At 41.9% G+C, this 12,576-nt stretch overlaps 1 protein-coding gene across 2 annotated transcripts in view; it reads left to right on the top strand.

The window, feature by feature from the left end:
* The first annotated feature begins 246 nt into the window (after nucleotides 1-246).
* Nucleotides 247-12,576, top strand: part of il34 (interleukin 34) — a 41,605-nt gene continuing 29,275 nt past the window's right edge. The window contains exon 1 of one of the 2 annotated variants that reach the window (XM_010743578.3): nucleotides 247-572. The gene's annotated coding sequence lies outside the window, so the exon portion shown is untranslated. Of the gene's footprint in view, nucleotides 573-2,977; nucleotides 3,201-12,576 lie in introns of those variants that run through there. The other variant, XM_010743579.3, reaches the window with a different exon arrangement.

The raw sequence follows: 12,576 nt of genomic DNA, 5'->3' as shown, positions 1-12,576 counted from the left end.
CCAGGTATCATCTGTCACCTGTTAGAGGAGGAGAGCCAGCCACGACCGCAGGCGGGACACAGCAGCCACACATCCGGCTAGAAGTCAGCTTTCAAAGTAAGATGAGAAATTGACGGGCTCTTAATTTGATGCAACACGGCAAGAAATAAAAGCGCAGGCGTCAGAGGGACTTTTCTTTGTAAATCCAATGAATGATCAGCTGAAACGTGTGTGTGTGTGTGTGAGAGAGAGAGAGAGGGGGCGGGAGGGAGAGCTAACAGCAAGGCACGCACAAAGACGTCTCGCTGCGCACTCTTTTATTTTGGAAACGCCTGTATTTGTGTGCGTGTCTGCGACTTGAAGTTGACTGGAAGGACCTGCAGGGTCAGCCTGTTGCGCACTTGGCGGCACACACGGACGGAGCGCACAACAGCTGCATGGATGGAGCCAGTAATGGACTTCCCTTAATGACTTTTATGGTGTTTGTTTGGATTCCCATCGGGTCTAATTTAACAAGGGCTCTTTACTACCACCGCGGTGCGGATACTGCCTTTTACGCATCCCGGGGAGCAGGGACAAAAGGGAACCTCGAGGTGCGTGTGTAAATATATGCGTGTCTGAGCGTGTGCGTTCTTGGATGTATATTGTCAACCTCTAATCTTGGGACACACAGATGTGATCTGGTGTGTGTGTGTGCGTGTGTGTTGTGTTGTGCAACTGCAACTACTTTCACTTTCGTCAGGTGCGAGTTATTTATTTATCCAGGCGCATATTCAGGCAAGTGGCAATATGGGGTCGCTGATGATCTGCATGATGAAGATCTGCTGCAGCTGTCAGGTCATGAAGGTATCCATCAAAACGAAATGTGGCTGATTTCTTTTTTCTCATTGAGACCTGGTTGGTTGAGGACGCACCAGCAACACCTAAAGCAAATGTTGCGCTCTTCCCATCTCTGTAGAGAAGGCAGGACACATGGGAAACGAGTTGTAAGAGAAACTCCAATGGGTAGAGACTTTTACCTTGGAGCGTCTTTCTTTCTATAATGCAAGTAACCTTGAACTGTCAGTCGCCATTGTTGACCGTGACAGTCTTATTTGGTTCAGTTTTCTGAATGTTTCACGCACTTTAACACTTTGAGTTGCATGTTAACCTACAGGTCAGACATGGGGCTGATCTGAAATGTTTCTTGTGTTGTTGTCTTGGCTCTCTCACATGTTTAATGCACTTTTATTTATTTACTCCTGAAGTCATTTCAAAATTGTTGCACATTGCACATGGATTCCCTCCTGAACTTACAGTCTCCTCAATGCCTTTAAACAATATGTTGGCTACAGCCCTTGATACTGTTGCATGTCTTTAAAAAACAAAACAATTAAAAAGAGGAACATGCCATGGAATAATTATGAAGCCACCAAATTGAAGCGGGAGGTTTTGGATCGTTGAGCACAGATGGTGAAGTTACATGTGCAGGAAGAATTAAGAATGTATGATGAAGCAATTCAGACTGTTTTCATGTTTCTGTCACTGGATAAAGTCGAACGTAAGCAGCACCAGAGTGCTTTTTAACAACAGGTTCAGAACTTCTTAATTCTAAATTATGAATTTACTCTGGTCTTCAGACCGATCGTAGGACTGAGACAGCCCTAGTAAAAGTCATCAGGATATATTTAGACGCCAATAAACCTTCAGTGTTGGTACTACTCGACCAATGAGGGGTCACGTTGGACTATTTTTTAACTCATTTCTGGACTTCTTTGGAGAGGTTGTCATCAATTCCAACAAACCTCCAAAATAAGCTGTGGGGTTTTAGGGTCACTTCTTTTTAATGTATCCGCTGTGTGTTGCCCCTCTTGGCATCTCTTTCTATAGTTACGCTGTTGACACACAACTGTATGTGGCTGTTTCTCCTGATGACACACGCACAAAACTTTTTACAGCTCAGCTCGGGTGAATTGGAAATTGTAGTCATAGGTTCTATAATCGCAAATTTAAATTCCCTTGGACTTACCCCAAGCCAGTAAGCAAGAAACCTCGATGTGGTCTTTGACTCAGATCTGAGCTTAAAGGCTCACGTCGGGTTTGTCACCAAATCAGATTTCAAAATTTTGCTGAAGTGCAACAATTTCTCTCTCTCTCTCTGAGTCAGACAGAGAGACTAACGCATGTCTTTACGGTATGTCGAGCAGACTGTGCTGGTGCTCCAGTCTACGCCCAGCTGATTTAGAACCTGAGCCAGAGTGCTGACAAGGACCAGAAGGAGAGAACGCAGTACACCTGTTTAAGGCTCATGATTTTCTGTCAGTTTCTATATTGGTAAAGGTCTTTTACTTGTTTTTAAAGCACTTCATGGTCTACATGCAGTATGTCTCACATGATTCCAGTGTATGAACCACTTGGCATGAGCTTGTTAAGTCGAGGACTAAAACCTTCAGTTTATTAAACTTTTATTCTATCTTACCTGTTCTGCATTAAATTATTATTATTAAATAACATTAATATTAATTACATTAATTAGTAATATCTTTAATTCCTCTTATTGGCATGCCTTCTATCTTATTATCAGCTTGTCAGTCACCCCTGAGGCATGAAAGGCTGCTGTGCAAATAAAGCCTGATTGACTGACTGTCCCAGAGGGGATTCTGCTTTTTCACTGCCACAGTTCAGCCAGTATCAACAACTGTATAAACATCAGCATCTGACAGTTTCAACACTATAGAGCAAAACGCAGGAGTGAGAGAGTTCAGCTTACGAAGTTTCGAAGCAGTCATGCATGAAACAAGTGAAATGTCAATAGATCTACTGAAAATAAGAAAAGAAGAGCAACGTATTTCTAACTTTTGTCCCAGAAAAGTTGATAATTGTCACACGTAGTTTCCCAACTTACTCAATTCGGTTTTTTACCCATTTAACAGGACGTGTAAATGCTGCAGATATTTCTGTTTTATCTGATCATGACGCAACATTCAGTGGACTGTGACCAATACTCATTCTGCCCGTGTGGCCTGCTGCAAAATTAGGCATCCTGTCTATATACTGCCACCTGACCAGCTGTTGGTATATAGGCTTACTGCCACCTACAGCTAATGAAGCCTCGGGCCATTGTGATACACTGGATGTGACGATGTTTTGGTGAATTATAGGGCCAGTGTAGGATCAAAAAATCCAAAGATAGAACAGAAAGAGAACAGAGGAGGGCAAAAGAATAGAAGAGGAAAGCTGTGGTGAGTCAGCTCCGAGCAATGTGTGTGTGTGTGTGTGTGTCTGTGTGTGTGTGTGTGTGACCAGTCTGAGGTTTGGATCTCCAGTGATCACTCTTTTTGTGTTCACCCAGTCATCACGGGTTAGGAAGGTTAGGACTATATGGTTTTAGGATGAGGTGCAGACATTTAACGGTGAGGGACGAGGTCAAGAGCGAACCGATATCGAAGGAATGTAGACTGATGGAAGGATTAATAAATAAACAAGCAAGTAAATTGGATGGACGCAGGATGTTCCAGTCACTACTTCAGCCTGTATATATAACATATACAATCTCTATTTATGTAATATATGTATGTATAAATTCTGTAGACCTAAATTCCAAGTATATCCTTAGAAATGAAACCTAAATCACAGACCCTGTAATTTTCCAAGTGCACTCTGAGTGCAGCTTAGAGATGCGGCTTTTATGCATCGTTGCCTGTGCGAGTGACAGAGGTTCAGCATGAGAGCGAACGCGTTGTAACATTCAAGGTTTTGTGTCCGGTCAAGCGAGCATCTCGTGTCCCGGGTTCTCTCTCACTGGAGCGCTCTGCTGAATTCCCTTTTTGTTTCACGGGCAAGCCAGCAGATGAGCTCATCGGTTTCAAGGGTGCTGATATGATTAACCGATGTGCTAACAGCAACGTTATGCAAACACAGGTCGCAGATGTGTGACATGGGGTGTATGGAGCTATGCGATCTGGTGACACCTAGAGTAGGGGTGGTGTTAAAGTGGATCATGCATATTGTTTGTGTCTGCAACTTAATGCTAGATGAGTATTAATGAGTCTAGTAAAAAAAAAAAAAAAGTCCCTACCACACCCTGCTGTCCCAAGAATGGAGAGTGTTTTCTGTCCTTTTATTATCTGTTAAAGTTGTTACTGCGGTCATAAAGGTTCAGAGAGGAAACCTGAGCCACCACAAAAAAGCTGCACTGTAAAAAAGAAACAGTTGCCTTACGGTAAAAAACTGACAGCTGTGGTTGCCAGAAGTTTACTGTATAACCCTTTCTAATATAACAGGAAAAAGATGATTTCACGTATAAGCGTTTTATTCCATTATATTATTCATATTCTGTAGATTTTACGGTGCCAAACCATGACAGTGAAAAACCGTAATATATAACATTAAATATTACGGTGTTTTACTTTATTAACAATACTTTATTCTGTATAAATTCCCTTAAAAATGCTGTATAAATAAATTCAGTAAAACACAGTCATACTTCATGGCATATTTTACGGTCTTTTACTGTCACGGTTTGGCAGTTTTTTCACCGTAAAATCTGCAGAAATGTCAGAATAAAACTGTGAGCCAAAGCCATGAGGGTGAGCCGTGTTAATAGTTACATCATTTGGCAGACGCTGACTTCAGTACAAACAACATGAGGTGCCAGACCGTAATCTTGATTTTTATATCTTTTTTACAGTGTGCTTCTAAACCTAATCTGTTGTTAATCTGTCTGCACTCTCACTGGAATGAAATGAAAAGCTGTTTTTTAAATGAATGTTTCTTCTGCTCTGTCATGAGGTGATCACCCTTTCTTTGTTTCTTTTGGTGCCCAACTACAATGCAGCATGCTGTAATTACAACCTACACCCTGTCCTGTCCATTTTTTTTTTTTTTTTGCAGGCTGTGAAAGCAGGAGTCGGTTTCAGTCGTTTGTTGATCTCTGTGGAAACAGGTTGGCTGCCTGCCACAAAGACTTCACCCCTGGTGGCGCATTGAGTCATCCAGGAAGTCATTGACTTTTTTAGTCGGCTGGTTCGCTCACTCAGGTGTGACGTGTAGCTCACATGAAAGAGAGAGAGAGAGAGAGAGAGAGATGGCGGGAGAAGGAGTTAAAGAGAGAAATCATGGAAAAAAGAGTGAGGGAGGGAAGCAGAGAAGGAAATAATGACTCATAAATAAAAAGGCATATAAATGTGATGTAAATTCCGGGACATGTTTAAATGTTGAACATTATTGACACATCGTCAGTTTGTTGTATTGAACAGTAACGTAAATGTTCTCTCCCACAATAGACTTGTTTAAACCCGTATGATAAATCAGTGATGTTCAGTGATTATGCAGCTTTACTTGTGTGTTTTCCACCAAAAAACATCAGAAGCATTCCAGACCTTTGCAGGAGTTTACTTGCGATTAAAACAGTTTATTGACAAGGAATCTGAATCAAATGGGGAATGCCTCTGCTTCGCCTTAGATGTTTCTACTCTTTTTGACAGACAAGACAAATATTAGAAACATCTTTAAATATAATGCGCTCCAGTACAACAACACCACAAACCACAGATTCTGAGAGGATCACAGGCTTGGACTTGACACCTCTCTGACAGTGTGAAATTTTTTTCTCAGCTTGCCTTTTATGTTCGTCTTTCTGATCTTCTTTCTGCTGCTTGCTGTGAAATTGCACCAAGCTCCAGAGTTGCATCTAAAATAACCTCGTAGCCAAAGATGGGTCAAAGTTTAAGATGCGTCAGTACAGCAGGAATCCTTTCAACTGCGAATAGACCTTTTCCTTTAGAATCAGCGTTTCTTTGGGTCCTTTGTATGGTTATGATGCTTTCCACATGGTTCAGCTGGGTTAGTCCTGCGACGTCAGTTATAGGTTGGGTTGGATTTGTTTGTCAATCCTTGTAGATCCGAGAACCGACAAGTCCAGTTGCCAGACTTTGAAGAAAGATGACCTGGGTGACTGAGAACCTGCACAGACGTCTTCTGGTCCAAGTGAATTTGCTGCCAACATTTATCTTTCAGTTCTCTCAACAGATCTGCAACATTTAGGTTGGCTTAGAAATGTTTAAAAAAGTTAGTGATCAGCCTGTGTTTCATTCCAAATTCTGAACTGACTTTTTTTAGTTTTAGTTGTGACAGAATTGCAAAGTCAAATTTCACCTTTAGAGCCCCAAAATCAGCTGTATTGCTCTCTTGATGTTGTATATACCAACAGGGAATCTGAGGAAATATAAACCAGATGTCCATCTGTGTTTGTGGTAAGACTGACTGTTGTCTTGAAATTGAAATCAATCATTCCCCACTAGCTGCAATGCTTTGATCCTTTAGATTCTGCAGAATTGGACAATATTTCTTACAGGTTCAAGACTGATTGTGTCATTTACTTTTCAACTGAAAATTATCATCATATATTTAAATATTGTTACAAATACATCACTAAAATGTAGATAGCTAACACATGGTTGAATGGAATGTCCTGTCATGCTGTCAACCTTCACCTGATGATTGGTGTTCTTGACTTCACTCCTAGTTAATCCCTGGCCACTTTTTCCCCCTCTCACTACACATGTCTGCATGCTTTTAAAGCCAGAGGATTATGAGGGGCTGCATATCAATCACTTGGTGTCAAGAGTGAAGAAAGCTTCAGACAAAGCCCTCGGCTGCAGGTGTTGGACATAAAACCAAAAGGTAGCAAATGGTGCTAAATGGCTAAAAAGGTCAGTATTATGAACAAAAGATCTGGAATGTTTCTGAAAAGATCCGAGTGTAGTTAATTAGTTTTTTCTTTGGAAATGCGGGCGACAGTATGATATAGCGGGGATTTGTTCATAGTTCATTCTTCTCAGTAAATCTTTACAGAGTACCTGGGACTGCGTCATTCTCATATCCACGCATACACACTTACAATACATATAATGTGCTATTTCACCCCTTATATGTTCCCTCATGTGTAGTGGAATAAAACCAAAGTTGTCGTCATGGTACAACTGATCAGCACGTGTCCGACGTCTGAGAGCCAGACAAGTATGTGACTGATGACAAACAACACAATTACCAACAACTGTCAGACTGTGAACATTCTTACAATATATTATGTATCATTTACGACCCTAACTTCTGAGTGGCTCACCCAGTGGGTGAACATTTTAAGCAATGTAAGCTGCAATTATCAGCTTAAACGTTGGTAGATGGATGGCTTTTTTGACATCCACTTAAGAACATCAGTAGACCTGTCCACACTTTGTAATCCTGGGCAAAGGTTGTGACTTAAATGTTGTGTCAGTGAGTTAGCCTGAGGTCATCCATCATAACTGTTAATCTCCTGAGTTGTCCTAAACAGTATTTATTCTCAAGCCATCATGAATTGTTGTTAATTTCTAATTAAGCTGCAGCCTGCAGGAAAAACTAATGACGCTAATGTTGCTAAAGAGGTAAAAGAAAACACTGTGTCTGTGTCGCTTCTCTGTGTGCAAAGAAGGTTAGAAAAAAAGACACAAGGAGTTTATATTGTACTTGTGCATGTGTACGAAATATTATTCCCACACGTGTTTTCGTGTGCAGCAGTGAACTGAAGAGCCACCTGAAGAACGGCTTATTAGAAATGGTGTTTGACGTCAGCATCCAGAACGAAATGCTGTGACTAACATCTTTACGCCTGAATCACATTCATCCATGCTGACTCCTAAAAAAACGACTTTTTCTCAGAAAGATAAACAACCTCCTTTTTACGTCAAAGAAGAAGGAACGTCAAGGCACCAAGCCTGTTTTTCATGGCTGAAGATGCACGGCACAACCCGCGGTGCAGTTGGGAATGGGTTGCCGTTAGGAGGAATGCAGGGCGTGTTAATCAAGCATCACATGCTTAGACCAACCTCTACCGGGATTTGCGATACAAGGGCTAAGAGAGTGGAGAACTTCTTGTTTTAAAAATAACAGGGACCACATGATCTCCCAGGTAACAGTGATTTGTCATATCTTCTAATCACACAGAATCTGACTTTGGGGTAGTGAAACAAAAATCGTATAGTAGAAAATAAATAATAAACTGAACTTGCTTCCTTAATTTCCAGACCCCACTAATAATCTACAGCCCAAAAGCATAATAGCTGGAGAGGAGGTCCTCTCTGAAACTGAGGTACGAGGGGACACCCATCTGGTAGGAACTGGTAGGATGTTCAACCAACAGGGAACAACCGATGAGAAGAGTCTGGATTGCATGAAGGTAAGGTGGCAGAGTAAGGCATGGTTCATTGGAGGAGGAAACATAAGGCTACTTTGTAACAGGAATTAACAATTGAGTTTTAATGCAAGCTGCTACAGGTAGTGGAGTTGGTGAGCACTGTTTGGATCATCTGAAAGTGTTTCCTGTGCAGTCTGGGGGCCCGTCAGGACGACGGTGCAGTAATCGAGTCGTGAGAGGACTACAAGCTCTATCAGGCCTAGTTTTTCTCATGTTGTGAAGTGCAAAGCGGCACACAGGGCAACTGTTATATGTGAACAGACCAGACACCAAACCTCGCATGCCACAGGATTAGAATGACCTTTCTCGTACTGGATTTCCACATTGCCACACGGTAAGCCACCAGAATACGACTACAGCTTGATGAAAAACATCACCAAATATGTTTTTTCTCAGACCCAAAACCATCTCAGCACCATTAAAGCAACGAGGGTCACATTATGCAAACACATGGACCGTGTAGATGTCTCTTACCCAAAAGGCCTCCCAGCAGGCAGACTGAGTGGACAGTTGGACCATACTCTGGGCTGAAGTCTGAAGTCAGCACAGTGTGTGAACATACACACAAAGGGGCAAGCCAAACACACACACACACACAGACACCACACTACAAGAAGACTGGTGCCTGCAACTCTTTAGCGCGTGTGTTCAGTGGGACACACATGGGTTGTTGTCGGCAGGCTTCAGGTCCTCATCGCCTTGTTGACCATCTCTGAAACATGTCAGCAGCAGCAGCAGCAGCAGATCCTGTTTTTACAGCTCCTGTGCTTCTTCTGTTGCTCTCTGCTGTTGACAGTCTGGAAACAAGAGACAGAAAAACATCAGGGAGCCAGGAAGGAAAATAGGCAAAAAATCAAACATATGGAAGGGGGAAAAAAAACTGGCACTTGATGAACAGATGGACAGACAGACTGAGGCCTGAAAAAGTTAAATGTTCCCAGTTATTTTGTTGTAATCAGACCTGCAGAAAAGTCTGGAAATTTCTGTTTATTGGGAAACGATGTTGAACAGGATGTTATCTCTGAAAAAAAGAGCACCAGAGAGAAAGAAAACTAACTACTGGTGCTTGAGTTTCTTAGTTATGTAATGTGCACGAGATTTCTCCAAGAGTCTGAATCTAAGGTGCTCTGTGAGGCTGAACCTCGCACACAGCTGTGAGCTTGAGCTGAATGCTAATATGCTCGAATATAAATGTTTGGCAAGTACGACCACGTTTACCATCGTGTTTTAGTGTTTTAAGATTGCCACAAAGGTTTGTACAACGCCATGCCCACCCAATGGAGATTTCCAATAATTTGCTGATCCACTGACTTTTCCTGCAGCACCACCAGCAGGTTGACATTTCTGGTCGTTATTGAGATATCACTATCGAATTTATTTTTACAAAATGTATTATGGACAAGAGGAGGAATTGAATCATGTCATTGTATTGCAAAATCGTTTATGACTTAGAGTGGACCACTGCTTTGAATAAATAAAACTTTAAATTTTTATCACATAGCATCACGCTGGATTTGTGGTGTGTGACGACACGACAGAACTGACTGAAGGTTCAAATTGGATTAAAACTATTTCTTACAGTTACACTTAAAGGTGCGTGTGTAGGATTAGTGGCACCTAGTGGTGAAGTTGCAGATTGCAACTAAATAAATATTTCCCCCGTGCCCACCCTCTTCTTCCAAGCGTGAAAGAAAAACCCTGGTTGTGAAATTCACATAAAAGCAAAGGTCATCTCTAAGTCAGTGTTGGTTTGTCGTTTGGGCTACTGTAGACAAATGGCGGTTCAACAGGAGGACTTGCTCTCACTGTAGATATAAAGGCTCATTTTAAGACAACAAAAACACAACGATTCTTATTTTCAGATGATTTACACTGATGCAAACGTACTAAATAAATTGTATTCCGTGTCCGCGATAAATACTTTAAATTGCTGATCAGAGATGGTGTGAAAAAAAGTTCTTCTTTTTTTATATGGATGGATGAAATCCATACATGTACATTTTGTTACCACTCCACTGACACCATTGCTTACATATGGGATCCATATGTTGGAGTCGTTGCATAGCGTTTCAAAATGATGAACAGCTTGGAGGAATGTAGGAGAGGGATCTGTGATTCTGAGGTGCATCCGTCTACGTGAATCTCAAGGAGAGCAAGGATGCAGGACAGTGAGCGGTGTGGTTTTAAATACGAGACCTCGCAGCATCTGGAAGAGATTACCTGTGAGCCGCAGCACATCTGGAGGAAACCATCTACACACAAACACACACCTGTAACATGTTGTATACAGTATCATAAGTTCAGTCATTCAGTAGCCTGTCATTCCTGAAATTCTAGCCACACATAATCAATATGCTTAATGTTCTCACTCTTCACACTCTTTGTCAGCAGTAATTCTGTCACTAAACAAGCATTGTCACGGATACTTAGTGCATGTGACTTAAAATGTATGGGTTCCAAGTCGGGAGATTTGGTGGCATCTTGCAGTGTACTCGCTTAACAATCCCCTCACTTTACCCTCTCCTTACTGGCATGAAGGAGAAACTACAGTGGCCACAAAATGTGTGAAAAACCGGAGAGGCCCTATCTAGACTCAGTATCTGGTTAGTCTATACAAACATGGTGGGCTCTGTGGAAGAGGACCCATGGCGTCTGCAGATCTAAGGCTTATTCTAAGGTAACAAAAACATAAAAGGTGAATATACCTTATTGATCCCTCGAGGGAGATTCTATTTCATTCGAGTTTTACATACATAACAACGAGATAACACACACACAACACAAAGGCTCAAAGACATGCAAATGTAAAGGGATGGTGGAGTGAATGCCCTGGAACAGTTAGGGGTTGCTTAAGGGCCGCCTCAGCAATGCCCAGGAGGTGAACTGGTGCCTTTCCAGCTATCAGTCCACACTCCATACTTTGGTCCATGCTGGACGTGAATCAGCCACCCTCCGGTTCCCAAGCCAAGTCCCTACGGACTGATCTACTGCTGCCCCCCTTTATACATATTATATTCAATTTCTAGGTGTACAGTGAGCACAGTTACTGATAACAGCTTTGCTGCATAGCAAGGTCTGTATCCACACCACATATATGATAATAGGGATGCACTCCTTTGGTACATATCCAAGCTATATCCTAAACACTACAGCCAATAAACTACAAGCACATCTAATTATTTTAATCTGTAAACTCTACAACTGCATAAAAAGTACTGATGGACTCATCTACTTTTTTAATGTCGAGAGGTTCAGACACCGGCATGCATAGTAGTCTGGCGCAAATTTTTATGTGTTGCTCTAGAGGGTTTATGAATCATATAGGGTGCACAATGCATCAATCTGGCGATGAAACTTTGCCAGTAATGATCTGCACACTATCATGTTTGCTTCCCTCTGTTTAATTTAGTCTGGGTGAGTCTTGTGTGGTCTGGCCGCAGACAGTGAGAGTTTTGTTTTCTTGGACAGAAGAAAAAAAAAAAAGAAAGCATGTTCCCTCTCTAATCTGTTGATTTAGAGCTGGAGTCTGTGGATCTACAAATCAACACAAGGACAGCGAGGGTGGGAGGATGAGACACACAACACACATCTCATCTCAGTGTCACTGCGAACTTTCTACTGTGAAACTGCGCTGCTGATTCAGTCTGTTTTCTTCCAAAGCTGTGTGGGGTTTTTCCCTTCTCTCATTCTCCACAGGTTTTGCCGTGGAGGCCAAATCAAGTATGACAACAAAGCTGAAGGGTCCTGGCCTACGTGCCAACTGTCATTTCCTTACGTACTAAACTTAAACTGCAGACATAGTGCACTAGCATTGCAGAGTGCAGAGCTTACTTCATTTTATCAGTATACGTTTTTATGTGGCCACACTTCACAGAGGCACGAACAAATATACAGCAGCTGTATTCAGATGTGGGTCTGCTGGAATTTTATCGCTTTGGGTAAACACAGAGGAGGATGGTGGTCTCTTGCGTCCAATGTAGTTTCAAACAAGAGGCAAAAGCGAAACAACACAGTTGTGTTCTCAGAAAAAAAGGTATTGGACAGACACCTAACTCTCAGTCTAATCGTCTTTTCAACAGAAAGGGCTCATTGTTTATTAACCTGACTGGAAATGTGTTTGTTTCAAGTGGGTGTAGGTGACTGTGATGTCACAGTTTCGGACGCCATCTTTGAGCAAAGTTGCACTGAAATAACTCTACAGCACAATCCCAACACTTCTGGAGAACCTAAGCACTGATGCCAGAGAGGCTAAAACTTTGGGATTTCCCGAAGCCTGAAGTAGATCAAAAACTGTGATCAGGTAACTGCTGAACATAAATAACATACCTCTTTTATAGAAGGTTATGACAACTAATCAAACTGATGCAGTGGCCAAAACTTAG

Source organism: Larimichthys crocea, chromosome XXI, assembly GCF_000972845.2.
Source record: "Larimichthys crocea isolate SSNF chromosome XXI, L_crocea_2.0, whole genome shotgun sequence".
NCBI classification, from domain to species: domain Eukaryota; kingdom Metazoa; phylum Chordata; class Actinopteri; family Sciaenidae; genus Larimichthys; species Larimichthys crocea.
The sequence above is the reverse complement of the archived record's forward strand: the minus strand, read 5'-3'. Positions and strand labels throughout refer to the sequence as shown.